Genomic DNA, 17,247 nt, shown 5'->3' on the forward strand with positions numbered 1-17,247 from the left:
ATATGGGATCTCTTGGGTACAGAAGGTTGCGGCGGTGGAAATAGGGTTTCGTGGTACTCTCGGATGTTTTCGGGGTATATGAGTATATATAGGCGAAAGAAGTCGGTCAGGGGAGCCACGAGGGGCCCACGAGGGTGGGGCGCACCTCCCTGCCTCGTGGCCTCCTTGATGCTTCCTTGACGTCCACTCCAAGTATCCTAGATTGTGTTTGTTCCAAAAATCACTCTCCCGAAGGTTTCATTCCGTTTGGATTCCGTTTGATATTCCTTTTTTGCGAAACACTGAAATAGGCAAAAAATAGCTATTTGCACTTGGCCTTTGGTTAGTAGGTTAGTCCCAAAAATAATATAAAAGTGTATAATAAAGCCCATTAAACATCCAAAACAGATAATATAATAGCATGTAACAATAAAAAATTATAGATACGTTGGAGATGTATCAAGCATCCCCAAGCTTAATTCCTGCTCGTCCTCGAGTAGGTAAATGATAAAAACAGAATTTTTGATGTGGAATGCTACCTAGCATAATTTTCTATGTAATTTTCTTTATTGTGGCATGAATGTTCAAATCCGAAAGATTCAAGACAAAAGTTTAATATTGACATAAAAATAATAATACTTCAAGCATACTAACTAAGCAATTATGCCTTCTCAAAATAACATGGCCAAAGAAAGTTCATCCCTACAAAATCATATAGTTTGGTCATGCTCCATTTTCGTCACACAAGAATGCTCTCATCATGCACAACCCCGATGACAAGCCAATCAATTGTTTCATACTTTAGTAATCTCAAACTTTTTTGAACTTTCACGCAATACATGAGCATGAGACATGGATATAGCACTATGGGTGGAATAGAGTATAATGAAGGGGGTTATGTGGAGAAAAAAAAGAGAAAGTCTCACATTGATGCGGCTAATCAATGGGCTAGGGAGATGCCCATCAATTGATGTCAATGCAAGGAGTAGGGATTGCCATGCAACGGATGCACTAGAGCTATAAATGTATGAAAGCTCAACAAAAGAAACTAAGTGGGTGTGCATCCAACTTGCTTGCTCATGAAGACTTAGGGCATTTGAGGAAACCCATTGTTGGAATATACAAGCCAAGTTCTATAATGAAAAATTCCCACTAGTATATGAAAGTGACAAAACAAGAGACTCTCTATCATAAAGATCATGGTGCTACTTTGAACCACAAGTGTGGAAAAAAGTATAGTAGCATGCTCCCTTTTTATTTCTTTTTTCTCTTTTTTTGGGCCTTTCCCTTTTTTATTTGGCCTTTCTCCCTTCTTTTTTATTTTTTTATTTGGGACAATGCTCTAGTAGTGATGATCATCACACTTCTATTTATTTACAACTCGATACTAGAACAAAATATGACTCTATATGAATGCCTCCGGCGGTGTACCGTGATGGGCAATGAATCAAGAGTGACATGTATGATAAATTATGCATGGTGGCTTTGCCGCAAATACGATGTCAACTACCTGATCATGCAAAGCAACATGACAATGATGAAGCATGTCATAATAAATGAAACGGTGGAAAGTTGCATGGCAATATATCTCGGAATGGCTACGGAAATGCCATAATAGGTAGGTATGGTGGCTGTTTTGAGGAAGATATAATGAGGTTTATGTGTGATAGAACGTAGCATATCACGGGGTTTGGATGCACCGGCGAAGTTTGCACCAACTCTCAAGGTGAGAAAGGGCAATGCACGGTACCGAAGAGTCTAGCAATGATGGAAAGGTGAGAGTGTGTATAATCCATGGACTCAACATTAGTCATAAAGAACTCACATACTTATTGCAAAAAATATAAAAGTCATCCAAGAGCAAGCATTATGGGGATGCTCCTACGGGGATAGATTGGTAGGAGAAGACCATCGCTGGTCCCCGACCGACACTCATAAGGATGGCAATCAAAGAACACCTCCTATTTCAAATTTGTTACACAACGGTTACCATACGTGCATGCTACGGGACTTGCAAACTTCAACACAAGTATTTCTCAAATTAACAACTACTCAACTAGCACGACTCTAATATTACCATCTTCATATCTAAAAGAATCATCAAGTATCAAACTTCTCATAGTATTCAATGCGCTTTTATGAAAGTTTTTATTATACCAATCTTGGATGCCTATCATATTAGGACTAATTTTATAGCCAAAGCAAACTACCATGCTGTTCTAAAGGATTCCAAAAATTATATAAGTGAAGCATGAGAGATCAATAATTTCTATAAAATAAAACCACCACTGTGCTCTAAAAGATATAAGTGAAGCACTAGAGCAAAATTATCTAGCTCAAAAGATATAAGTGAAGCACATAGAGTATTCTAATAAATTCTGATTCATGTGTGTCTCTCCCAAAAGGTGTGTACAGCAAGGATGATTGTGGTAAACTAGAAAGAAAATACTCAAATCATAAAAGACGTTCCAAGCAAAACACATATCATGTGGTGAATAAAAATATAGAATCAAGTAAAGTTACCGATGGACGAAGACGAAAGAGGGGATGCCTTCTCGGGCATCCCCAAGCTTAGGCTTTTGGTTGTCCTTGAATTTTGCCTTGGGGTGCCTTGGGAATCCCCAAGCTTAGGCTCTTGCCACTCCTTATTTCATAATCCATCAAATCTTTACTCAAAACTTGAAAACTTCACAACACAAAAATCAACAGAAAATCTCATGAGCTCCGTTAGTATAAGAAAACAAACCACCACTTAAGGTACTGTAATGAACTCATTATTTATTTATATTGGTTTTAAATCTACTGCATTCCAACTACTCCATGGTTCATACCCCCTATACTAGCCATAGATTCAACAAAATAAGCAAACAACACACGAAAAACAGAATCTGTCAAAAACAGAACAGTCTGTAGTAATCTGTAGGTTTCGAATACTTATGTAACCCAAAAAAATCTGAAATAACTTGGTGGACGTGAGGAATTTGTCTATTAATCATCTTCAAAAAGAATCAACCTAATCACACTCTCCAGTAAAAAATGGCAGCAAATCTCATGAGCGCCAAAGTTTCTGTTTTTTACAGCAAGATCGCAAAAACTTCCCCCAAGTCTTCCCAAAGGTTCTACTTGGCACAAACACTAATTAAAAGCATAAAACCACATCTAGAAAAAAGCTAGATGAATTATTTATTACTAAACAGAACCAAAAAGAAAGAAAGAAAATAAAATTGGCTTGCCTCCCAACAAGTGCTATCGTTTAACGCCCCTAGCTAGCTAGGCATAAGAACACTAATAGATCTAGGTATTGTCATATTTGGTAGAAAATTCTTCAATAGAACACTTATAACCCTTGGGAGCTTCCTTCTTTTTATTAATGTTCAAACTCCTAGGCAAGAAAGCAAGAAATTCATTTGGAGCAAAAGGTTCCTTAATGATAGCGAAGAAGTTGAGGCGAACACTTATTGATTTGATATCCACATTTTCCTTACTAGAAGATTCACCCTTATTTTTAGGAACATACATTAATTTGGCAACCTTCGTAGTAGGAGGATTTGGAATATTTTTCATGGATGAAAAGGCAGACCCAAAATTGCTAATAATATCCTCAAGTTTACCAATTCTTGTGGAATCTTGATCTATTCTTTCGTTAACTATAGGTTCTTTTTCTTTAAAAAAATTCAGAGTAACTCCTACCTTAGATCCATATTGGGTGATTTGGTTGTCGATATTTTTATCCAAATTTTCAATCAACTCTACAGAGGCAACTTTATTTTCAATAATTTCAATCCTTTGCATCACATGTTCCAAGGTTAAAATAGTTCCATTAACCAAAAGAGGTGGTGGGCCAAACAAATCTATCATAGCATTATAAGAATCAAAAGTATGACTACCCAAGAGATTCCCTCCGGTAATGGTATCAAGAATATATCTATTCCAAGGAGTGATGCCTACATAAAAATTGCGAAGAAGAAATGAAGTGGATTGCTTCCTAGTAGATCTATTCTAAGCATTGCAAATTCTATGCCAAGAATCTTTTAGATTTTCTCCCTCCCTTTGTTTAAAATTAAGAACTTCATGATCGGGAGTACTAACAATGATAGAAGGACTAGCCATGACGACACACGGCGACACAAGAAGAAAGCGAAAAGGAGGCGAACGGAAAAAGAGGGCGAATGAAAAAGAGGGCGAATAAAACGGAAAGGGTGAAGTGGGGGAGAGGAAAACAAGAGGCAAACGACAAATAATGTAATGCGAGGGATAAGAGTTAATTTGTGATGGGTACTTGGTATGTCTTGACTTGACTTGGCGTAGATCTCCCCGGCAACGGCGCCAGAAATCCTTCTTGCTACCTCTTGAGCACTGCATTGGTTTTCCCTTGAAGAGAAAAGGGTGATGCATCAAAGTAGCGTAAATATTTCCCTCAGTTTTTGAGAACCAAGGTATCAATCTAGTAGGAGACTACACACAAGTCGCCTCACACCTACACAAACAAATAAGAACCTTGAAACCAACGCGATAAAGGGGTTGTCAATCCCTTCATGGCCAGTTGCAAAAGTGAGACCTGATAGAGATAATAAGATAAATATTTTTGGTATTTTTATGATATTGATTGAAAGTAAAGATTGCAAAGTAAAACAGATTGGAAACTTATATGATGGAAAATAGACCCGGGGGCCATAGGTTTCACTAGTGGCTTCTCTCAAGATAGCATAAGTATTAGGGTGGGTAAACAAATTACTATCGAGCAATTGATAGAAAAGTGCATAATTATGAGAATATCTAGGCATGACCATGTATATCGGCATCACGTCCACGACAAGTAGAACGAAACGATTCTACATCTACTACTATTACTCGACACATCGACCACTATCCAGCATGCATCTAGAGTATTAAGTTCATAAGAAAAGAGTAACACATTAGGCAAGATGACATGATGTACATGGATAAACTCAAGCACTATGATATAAACCCCATCTTTTTATCCTCGATGGCAACAATACAATACGTGCGTTGCTGCCCCTGCTGTCACTTGGAAAGGACACCGCAAGATTGAACCCAAAGCTAAGCGCTTCTCCCATTGCAAGAAAGATCAATCTAGTAGGCCAAACCAAACTAATAATTCGAAGAGACTTGCAAAGATAAAAAATCATAAATAAAAGAATTCAGAGAAGAACCAAATATTGTTCATAGATAATCTTGATCATAAACCCACAAGTCATCGGATCCCGACAAACACACCGCAAAAAGAATTACATCGAATAGATCTCCAAAAAGATCGAGGAGAACTTTGTATTGAGATCCAAAGAGAGAGAAGAAGCCATCTAGATAATAACTATGGACCCGAAGGTCTGTGGTAAACTACTCACACATCATCAGAGAGGCTATGGTGTTGATGTAGAAGCCCTCCGTGATTGATTCCCCCTCCGGCGGAGCTCCGGAAAAGGACCCAAGCTGGGATCTCTTAGGTACAGAAGGGTTGCGGCGGTGGAAATAGAGTTTCTTGGTACTCTCGGATGTTTTCGGGGTATATGAGTATATATAGGCGAAAGAAGTCGGTCAGGGGAGCCACGAGGGCCCACGAGGGTGGGGGCGCGCCTGCCCCCTGGGCGCGCCTCCCTGCCTTGTGGCCTCCTCGATGCTTCCTTGACATCCACTCCAAGTCTCCTGGATTGCGTTTGTTCCAAAAATCACTCTCCCGAAGGTTTCATTCCATTTGGATTCCATTTGATATTCCTTTTCTGTGAAACACTGAAATAGGCAAAAAACAGCAATTTGCACTGGGCCTTTGGTTAGTAGGTTAGTCCCAAAAATAATATAAAAGTGTATAATAAGGCCCATTAAACATCCAAAACAAATAATATAATAGCATGGAACAATAAAAAATTATAGATACGTTGGAGACATATCAGTTCCCATACCCGATACTCCATTTTCTTTTGGTGATGAAGAAGAAGGCGGTGGTGATGAAGTGGTAGCGATCTTATCCTCATGTTTCCATGGAAGAGTATCACCATCATAAGAAGAGGAGTGAGTCTCGCGGGTCCTGCAACTGGCAGCCAAACTCATACCTTTAAACCTTGCCTCATATTCAAAGACTTGGTTTTGAAGGTCATAGATCTGGCTCTGGAGGAAGTTGAATTGCTCGTTGAAGGAGAAGACGATGTCCTTCATGGACTTGCCATCCACCTTGAGATCACGGGTGTAATCTGCGATCCAGAAGACTTCCTGCTCCATAGCTTCAAGCCTAGCCTCCATGGACCCAGGCCCCTTGGGGCCTTGCACATCGTGGATGTGGAGCACCCCCTCACACATATGGATAGCTTGAGGGTGCTGCATCACCTCCCGCGGGTATGGGTTGATGACGTTCTCGAAGAACTTGTCCTTGGAGGAGCTTGAAGCGGCCATGGTGGATTAGATCTGACAGAAAACAACAAGGAAAAGAAAACATGAGATTTCTCCGCGATACGGTGGTCAATAGGTTCGGGGGGTATATAAAGATTTTTTTTATCTTGGGAAACAAGCAAATGGAAGAAAAACGAAGTCTGGAAGGTACCCGAGGTGGGCACAACCCACCTGGGCGTGCCTGGCAAGCCAGGCACGCCCTGGTGTCTTATGCCCACCAGGGTCACCTTCCTGGTAGTTTCTTATTTTCCTATTTTTAAATATTCCAAAACTGACAAAAAATATTTTTGCGGATTTTTCGGAGTCCGTTTACTTACCGTATCATGTACCTCCTCTTTTTCACGATTCTAGAGTGTTCCGGAAGGTTTCTTTTATGTGTTCTTCCGGTTTCATAGTTTGGATAATATTGTCAGAGAACACAGTATTTCAAAATTTTCCTACGATCACGCAAAATCTATCTAGGATATGCGTAGCAACGAGAGGGGAGTGTGTCCACGTACCCTCGTAGACCGAAAGTGGAAGCATTTAGTAATGCGGTTGATGTAGTCGAAAATCTTCGCGATCCAACCGATCCAAGTACCGAAAGTACGACACCTCCGTGATCAGCACACATTCAGCTCGGTGACGTCCCTCAAACTCTTGATCCAGTTGAGGCCGAGGGAGAGTTCCGTTAGCACGATGGCGTGGCGACGGTGATGATGAAGTTTACCGGCGCAGGGCTTCGCCTAAGCACAACGACGATATGACCGAGGTGTGTAACTGTGGAGGGGGGCACCGCACACGGCTAAGAGAAACCTGTGTGTCCTTTGGGGTGACCCCTTACCACCTATATAAAGGGGGAGGAGGAGGCTGGCCTAGAGGGGGCACGCGCCATCGGGAGTCCAACTAGGATTCCCAATCCTAGTTGGAGTCCCCTTCCATCCAAGAGAGGGAGAAGGAGGGAAGAAGGAAGAGGGGAGAAGGAAAGAGGGGGCGCCGGCCCCCTCCCTAGTACAATTCGGACTGGCCATGGGGGGGCCTCCCTTGTGGCCCTCCTCTCGTTTCCTCTAGGGCCCATGAAGGCCCATGAACTTCCTGGGGGGGGGGGGTCCGGTAACCCCCGATACTTCGAAACTTATCCGAAACGACTCAAACCATTCCGGTGTCCGAATGTAACCTTCCAATATATGAGTCTTTATGTATCGACCATTCCGAGACTCCTCGTCATGTCCGCGATCTCATCCGGGACTCCGAACAAACTTCGGTTCATCAAAACACGAAACTCATAATACAAATCGTCATCGAACGTTAAGCGTGCGGACCCTATGGGTTCGAGAACTATGTAGACATGACCGAGACACATCTCCGGTCAATAACCAATAGAGGAACCTCAATGCTCATATTGGCTCCTACATATTCTATGAAGATCGTTATCGGTCAAACCACATAACAACATATGTTGTTCCCTTTATCATCGGTATGTTACTTGCCCGAGATTCAATCGTTGGTATCATCATACCAAGTTCAATCTCGTTACCGGCAAGTCTCTTTACTCATTCTATAATGCATCATCCCATGGCTAACTCATTAGACACATTGCTTGCAAGGCTCATAGTGATGTGCATTACCGAGAGGGCCCAGAGATACCTCTCAGACACATGGAGTGACAAATCCTAATCTTGATCTATGACAACTCAACAAACAACATCAGAGACACCTGTAGAGCATATTTATAATCACCCAGTTACGTTGTGGCGTTTGATACCACACAAGGTGTTCCTCCGACATTCGGGGGTTGCATAATCTCATAGGCTGAGGAACATGTATAAGTCATGAAGAAAGCAATAGCAGAAAAAACTAAATGATCATTATGCTAAGATAACAGATGGGGCTTGTCCATCAGATCATTCTCTAATGATGTGATCCCGTTGATCAAATGACAACACATGTCTATGGCTAGGAAACATAACCATCTTTGATTAACGATCTAGTCAAGTAGAGGCATACTAGGGACACTCTGTTTGTCTATGTATTCACACATGTACTAAGTTTCCGGTTAATACAATTCTAGCCCGAATAATAAACATTTATCATGATATAAGGAAATATAAATAACAAATTTATTATTGCCTCTAGGGCATATTTCCTTCAGTCTCCCACTTGCACTAGAGTCAATAATCTAGATTACATAGTAATGATTCTAACACCCATGGAGTCTTGGTGCCGATCATGTTTTGCTCGTGAGAGAGGCTTATTCAATGGGTCTACAAAATTCAGATCCGTATGTATCTTGCAAATCTCTATGTCTCCCTCCTTGACTTGATCGCAGATGGAATTGAAGCGTCTCTTGATGTGTTTGGTTCTCTTGTGAAATCTGGATTCCTTTGCCAAGGCAATTGCACCAGTAGTGTCACAAAAGATTTTCATTGGACCCGATGCACTAGGTATTACACATAGATCTGATATGAACTCCTTCATCCAGACTCCTTCATTTGCTGCTTCCGAAGCAGCTATGTACTTCGCTTCACACGTAGATCCCGCCACGATGCTCTGGTTGGAAATGCACCAACTGATAGCTCCACCATTCAATATAAATACGTATCCGGTTTGCGACTTAGAGTCATCCGGATTAGTGTCAAAGCTTGCATCGACGTAACCGTTTACGACGAGCTCTTTGTCACCTCCATAAATGAGAAACATATCCTTAGTCATTTTCAGGTATTTCAGGATGTTCTTGACCGCCATCCAGTGATCCACTCCTGGATTACTTTGGTACCTCCCTGCTAAACTAATAGCTAGGCACACATCAGGTCTGGTACACAGCATTGCATACATGATAGAACCTATGGCTGAGGCATAGGGAATGACTTTCATTTTCTCTCTATCTTCTGCAGTGGTCGGGCATTGAGTCTGACTCAACTTCACACCCTGCAACACATGCAAGAACCCTTTCTTAGACTAATCCATTTTGAACTTCTTCAAAACATTTTCAAGGTATGTACTTTGTGAAAGTCCAATTAAGTGTCTTGATCTATCTCTGTAGATCTTGATGCCCAATATATAAGCAGCTTCACCGAGGTCTTTCATTGACAAATTCTTATTCAAGTATCCTTTTATGACATTCGGAAATTCAGTATCATTTCTGATCAACAATATGTCATCCACATATAATATCATAAACACTATAGAGCTCCCACTCACTTTCTTATAAATACAGGCTTCACCAAAAGTCTGTATAAAACCATATGCTTTGATCACACTATCAAAGCTTATATTCCAACCCCAAGAGGCTTGCACCAGTCCATAAATGAATCGCTAGAGCTTGCACACTTTGTTAGCACCTTTCGGGTCGATAAAACCTTCTGGTCGCATCATATACAACTCTTCTTTAAGATATCCATTAAGGAATGCAGTTTTGACATCCATTTGCCAAATTTCATAATCATAAAATGCGGCAATTGCTAACATGATTCGGACAGACTTAAGCAATGCTACGGGTGAGAAGGTCTCATTGTAGTCAACTCCTTGAACTTGTCAAAAACCTTTCGCAACAAGTAGAGCTTTGTAGACAGTAACATTACCGTCAGCGTGAGTCTTCTTCCTGAAGATCCATTTATTCTCTATGGCTTGCCGATCATCAGGAAAGTCAACCAAAGTCCATACTTTCTTCTCATACATGGATCCCATCTCAGATTTCATGGCCTCAAGCCATTTTGCGGAATCTGGGCTCATCATCGCTTCATCATAGTTCGTAGGTTCGTCACAGTCAAGTAACATGACCTCCAAAACAGGATTACCGTATCACTCTAGTGCGGATCTTACTCTGGTTGACCCACAGGTTCGGTAGTGACTTGATCAGAAGTTTCATGATCATCATCATTAGCTTCCTCACTGATTGGTGTAGGAATCACTGGAACTGATTTCTGTGATGAACTACTTTCCAATAAGGGAGAAGGTACAGTTACCTCATCAAGTTCTACTTTCCTCCCACTCACTTCTTTCAAGAGAAACTCCTTCTCTAGAAAGGATCCATTCTTAGCAACAAATCTCTTGCCTTCGGATCTGTGATAGAAGGTGTACCCAACAGTCTCCTTTGGGTATCCTATGAAGACACATTTCTTCGATTTGGGTTCGAGCTTATCAGGTTGAAGCTTTTTCACATAAGCATCGCAGCCCCAAACTTTAAGAAATGACAACTTGGGTTTCTTGCCAAACTACAGTTCATATGGTGTCGTCTGAAAGAACTTCGATGGTGTCCTATTTAACGTGAATGTAGCCGTCTCTAAAGCATAACCCCAAAATGACAGCGGTAAATCAGTAAGAGACATCATAGATCACTCCATATCTAATAAAGTGCGGTTACGACATTCAGACACACCATTACGCTGTGGTGTTCCAAGTGGCGTGAGTTGCGAAACTATTCTGCATTGTTTCAAATGAAGACCAAACTCATAACTCAAATATTCACCTCCATGATCAGATCGCAGAAACTTTATTTTCTTGTTATGATGATTTTCCACTTCACTCTGAAATTCTTTGAACTTTTCATATGTTTCGGACTTATGTTTCATTAAGTAGATATTCCCGTATCTGCTCAAATCATCTGTGAAGGTCAGAAAATAACGATACCCGCCGCGAGCGTCAACACTCATTGGACCGTATACATTAGTATGTATTATTTCCAATAAGTCTATTGCTCGCTCCATTGCTCCGGAGAATGGAGTCTTAGTCATCTTGCCCATGAGGCATGGTGTGGCACGCCGGCTCAGAGAAATCGGAACGCCCTGTATTCTAGCCCAGAGATCAAGGAGAAGTCTTCTGGAATACGTCACTGCTTAGCATAGAACAAATCAGCTCTTTATTGCAATCTATTGGGGTACAAGGGGATTACATCGGCACGGCGACGCTACGCCTACCAGGGTTGCTCCATGCAAGCAGCAGAACAACACGATGCAGCGGAAGGACTACTGGTAGCAGAGAAGCAACAACGGTGGTGAACTCCACTCCGCAGGGACTTTGACTGGAACGCTTATCCTAGCACGCAAACAAGAGATCCACGGCAAACAAGCAATCATATCCCGCATGACCTGCAAACTGGCATGACACGCCAGGTCAGTACATTGAATGTACTTGCAAGCTCACAGCAACCAAAGCAATCAAGACAAACAATAGCATGGCAATTATAGGTTAACAAGGACTAACATGATTCTATCAGATCAATCATAGCATGAACAAGATGATATAGCTAGAACAATATGAGCATGGCATAAATATATGAACATGATGAGACTAGCATGCAACATGATGAAACTATCATGCACCAACTTACTCTGTTCGGGTTACCTCGTAACCATCACCTGTATCACTTACCATCATGGATATCACACAATCATCTCAGTATCCAATCAAGCTTGGTATTAACAATACCGTAGTAATCATTTATGACCACAAGGAGCTTGACCTTTACCCTTGACTCTCGCATAACATCACAAATACCCAACAAGTCGGTATCCACGATACCAGAGTGATCCTCTCATGATCACATAAGTATCAACCAACTTCTTTCATCATCGAACCAGGGTTGTTATTAAGAAAATTATTATTACTGTTGACCCATAGTGTGACCGACACGAACTGGACCCTTATCCGCGGGCATGGCTATCGATAGATTGAACACACACTCTGCAGAGGTTAGCACACTATACCCACACCATGGAACCCATGGTCTCGCACTCCCATACGTGCGGACCCAGTGTTCCGACAAAAACGATCTACTGCCATGACACTCCCGGACCACTCCGACCAACTCCCCTTTGGGCTAAGTCCTGGGTGGCCCTGTGCCTACCAAAGGCACCAACGGCCACCGTCGTGGCAAAACGGTCCCAAACCGGGACATGAGCTCAAAACCAAACATGGGCACAAAAGGCTTATGCCGTCCTACCAGGCAAAGGTAGCGCCCGCACATAACTTTCCCTCGCGGGAGGCACCGGTGAGGGGCATGACAATAGACCCAGTTAGGACCTCCCATAGGGTAAGCGTGGTTGCACTGGTCAGATCGATATGGTGGCACCATGACTTAGCCAACAGTTGTTCAAGTTCAATTTAATCTGGTTAAACTTGAATGCAATATGCTGAGCCATGATAAATTAACATGATGCAACTACAATGCATGAACATGATATAAAAATAAGCATGGAGGTGCAACATAATCAATGAGCAGAACAACTACATTTAAATCATTTATCCAGATGAGCATGGCATACTGATGAGCATGAATATCACAACTAGAACACTACTCACAGCATAACATGACCACTAGCATCAACAATAAATATCATGCAAGAACATACCGATAAAACTACCATGTAAGTATTTAATCAACTAGATGCAAAGGAACATGCTTAACAACAGTACTCGAAACCGATGATAGTCAGGCACCGAAGACCATCACCAACATGTACTATTACCAAACATGGTCCATAAGAAAGTAATACTAGAATGAAAAGCATAATAATAAAGCTCAAGAAAACATAGCATGACGGTAAACATCGATCCATAAGCATAACCGAAATACCAACAGCAATAGCAAAACAAACAGACATTTATTAAAGATTTAAGTTGAAACCAATGCTTCTGCATGGCTATCATGCAAATGGTGGCTGTGGCTTGCCTAGGGATGGAGAAGGCTCCGGGAAGAAGCGCAGAATGACCGTGGAAGGAATCACCGGAAAGGGTACTCTCTCAGAGGGGGCTGATTGGGGTAAGGGCAAAATGGTCATTTTCAGAATGTTGAAACATATGGAAAATGGTGGGAACACAACGGGCTCGATGAGACGAAGACATGGGCATTGGATTCACCTCGATTTGAGCTACGAATAAAAAGTTAGGAGGAGTTTTCTTCCAGGGACCTATCTACAAGAAAAATATTTTCAAACAGGGCCTGGACAGAAAAACTGAAAGCGTATTCAAGTGAATACATTTCCTATAAAGGAAAGCACACTTTCAGCCGCAGGAAACACAGAATACGCTTTCCAAATACGAAAATGTCTTCTGGAAAATGCGCTTCTACTTAATTGACGTGGCAGTGGCGGGGCCGGGCTTATCCCGCTGACGTGCGGGTCCCACGGGGCGGGGCCCGTCACTTATCCATGTGGGCAGGCGGGTCAACGCGGGGCCGGCGGCTGGCTCACTGACGCGTGGGCCCGCGGCCAGCTGGAAGGGAGGGACGTGGGCGTCGTCTCCTTCCCTCGTCGTTCGCCCGACGGAGTAGAAGACAGGGCCGGCGCCGGCGGCCGTTCTCCCAGCTCCGGCCATCCCTGGCAACGCTCCAGTCACCAGAGTGATCAGGACGACTAGGCGCTCCTGCTCGACCTACTCTCACGCGCTGAGATGCGCCAAAGCGAGCACGACCTTGGCCGTGGCGGACGACGATGTCGGCCAAAACTGGACACGGCGCCCCGGTGGTGTAGGTGAGGGGAGGATCTACGGGGAGAGGTCTAGGACGATGGTGTAGGCCTCTGGTGGTGGCTAGGAGGAGGGGAAGGGCTCCGGTTGACCGAATTTAAGAGGAGAAGGCCGGCGGCCGAGGCGTCCATGGCGACCACACAGAGCTCCTCGAGCTCGAGGGGCTGGCTAGGCGGGGTCCTGGGAGTGGGGTGAGGCTGCTAGACGCTCGGGAGGGGCTCGGGGTGAGCTTATATAGGCACGGCAAGGCGGTTGGGCTCGGGTGCCGCTGCGGACATGTGTCCGGCACTACGGACGCATGTACACACGGCCAAGCTCGAATGACGACGAGGGGGAAGTGGACGAGGGCCACGGAGACGAGAGGGGCTCGGGGACAAGAGAGGGAAGAAGCCATGGCGCCATTAATGCCTTGTCGGCACTGTGCGCCCGTGGACGCGCGGCATCTAGCTCTGGCGAGGAGGCTTGGAGAGGGGGAAAGAGGTCGAGGGCGATGTGAGAGGGAGGGGAGTCAGGTCAGCACCAGCGGACACGCGAGCTCCGTCGATGCTGAGCTGGCCGATGCGTCCCGACGCCCAGAGCGCGTCCAACGCTGCCAGCGCGCGTGCAAACGACGCGGTCACCACTGTGACCGGCAAGGAGGGGACGGAATAGGCAGGGAAACATTGTCTAGTGATGAGTCCCTTCATCATATATAAGCTGAGGGATTGGATGGATCAAGAGGAGGAGACAACGAGAGGAGTGTGGCATCGCTGAAACTTTGCTGTATCAGTTTTGGATGAGCATTGGTGATCAACAGGGAGCTGATTGGGTCAAATGGAGTTGTCTGGGGTGTTTATCTACGGGAGGACTACGATCCTGTGAATTTTGGATGGAAATGGACCAATAATTAATGTAGTTGCTTTACAACTAAGTAATCTGGTCCAGAATGAAGATCATGATGGTGCACTTAAATGGAGAAGCCACTTGAGCTGAAATTTGGCAAGGCAGGGTTATTTGGCCATATGAAGATGCTGCAAAAGGTTTCATACCAATTGGATAAACCAAAATGGTACTTCCTTCTCAAACATTTCCATTGACAAGAAACTTGCAAAAATTCTAGAGGAAAAATGGCTATATGAAATATGCCCAAATTGTGTGGAGATAGGTTATATGGATAAGAGAAGGCCTAGGAAAATTTACAACCATAATGGAGCAAGATAAAATATACTTGCTTCATTAACTGAAAATTTGGACAGAACCAAAGAATTGATGCTCGGCTCACATGGATACATTGCATGAGCTCAACTTTGGTGGAGGGCTATGGTATGATGATATTGAGGTCATGCATAAATTTCAACTCGTTTGGATATGCCTAGCTAGTACTTCCTTCACAACCAATTCCCTCAGACAGGAACTTTGAAAAATTGCTCAGGAATTTTTACTAGGCAAATTAAGTTGAAATTTGTCATAAGGCAATTATTTGGACATGAAAAGGTGTCCAAGAAGTTTGGGGTCAATTGGGCAAAGGTAGATGGCACTTGCTTCAGTATCTGCCATCCAGGATAGAATAGGAAAGGAATTTATTGAGCATGATGGGAAACATGGCAAATGAAATATTTTGCCATATTTGAGGAAGATATGACCCAAAAAAATATGAGAATTATTTGGGAACTTAGGAGTGATGGAAATATAGGTTGCTTCACAACCTAGGGCAAATTGAGTTATTCCTTTAATAGAAAAGGAATATTCCCAATAAAAAGAATATTGGGATTTGGGCTAGGATGAAAATGGAAAGTTCTAGGGAAGGATTTGGGTATGACAAGCCACTCTGGAAGCAAAGAAGAGTTCACCTTCTTCAGTTTCCAGACCACAAAGCCACGGAAAAAGAAAACTCAAGCAAAACTCTCAGAAAAACAAATGAAAAAGAAAGGGCCAAAAATCAGGCTGTGACACATGGTTCGCAAGCATTAAGTGATTCATAATCAAGTGATTCCAAAAGCCCATCAGCATGGAGTTTCTTCGTGCGCTTTACACCAATATGACCTAAATGGTAGTGCCACAAATAAGTTGCACTATCATTATTAAACTTGTATGGTTTAGCTTCAATACTATGAATATGTGTATCACTACTATCGAGATTCAACAAAAATAGACCACTCATCAAGGGTGCATGACCATAAAAGATATTACTCATACAAATAGAACAACCATTATTCTCTGATTTAAATGAATAACCATCTCACATCAAACAAGACCTAGATATAATGTTCATGCTTAACGCTGGCACCAAATAACAATTATTCAGGTCTAAAACTAATCCCGAAGTTATATGTAGAGGTAGCGTGCTGACGGTGATCACATCGACTGGGAACCATTTCCCACGCGCATCATCACCTCATCCTTAGCCAATCTCCGTTTAATCCGTAGCCCCTGTTTCGAGTTGCAAATATGAGCAACAGAACCAGTATCAAATACCCAGGCGCTACTATGAGCATTAGTAAGGTACACATCAATAACATGTATATCAAATATACCTTTCACTTTTCCATCCTTCTTATCCGCCAAATTCTTGGTGCATACTTAGGGAGAGCACTTATACCTTGAACTAAGAAAAATAAGACGCATAAAGGATAAACATCACATGCAATCAATATAAGTGATATGATATGGTCATCATCATCTTGTGCCTTTGATCTCCATCTCCAAAGCATCGTCATGATCACCATCGTCACCGTCTTGACACCTTGATCTCCATCGAAGCATCGTTGTCGTCTCACCAACTATTGCTTCCACGACTATCGATACCGCTTAGTGATAACGTAAAGCAATTACATGGCAATTGAATTTCATACAATAAAGCGACAACCATATGGCTCCTGCCAGTTGCCAATAACTATGTTACAAAACATGATCATCTCATACAACAATTTATATAATCACGTCTTGACCATATCACATCACAACATGCCCTGCAAAAACAAGTTAGACGTCCTCTACTTTGTTGTTGCAAGTTTTACGTGGCTGCTACGGGCTTCTAGCAAGAAACATTCTTACCTATGCATCAAAACCACAACAATTTTTCATCAAGTGTGTTGTTTTAAAATTCAACAAGGACTGGGTGTAGTCAAACTCGATTCAACTAATGTTGGAGAAATAGACACCCACTAGCCACCTGTGTGCGAAGCACGTCGGTAGAAACAGTCTCATGAACACGGTCATGTAATGTCGGTCTGGGCCGCTTCATCCAACAATACCGCCGAATCAAAGTAAGACATTGCTGGTAAGCAGTATGACTATTATAGCCCACAGCTCTTTGTGTTCTACTCGTACATATAACATCTACGCATAAACCTGGCTCGGATGCCAATGTTATGGAATGCAGTATTTCAAACTTTTCCTACGATCACGCAAGATCTATATAGGAGATACATAGCAACAAGAGGG

This window comes from Triticum dicoccoides, chromosome 6A (assembly GCF_002162155.2).
Source record: "Triticum dicoccoides isolate Atlit2015 ecotype Zavitan chromosome 6A, WEW_v2.0, whole genome shotgun sequence".
Classification (NCBI taxonomy): domain Eukaryota; kingdom Viridiplantae; phylum Streptophyta; class Magnoliopsida; order Poales; family Poaceae; genus Triticum; species Triticum dicoccoides.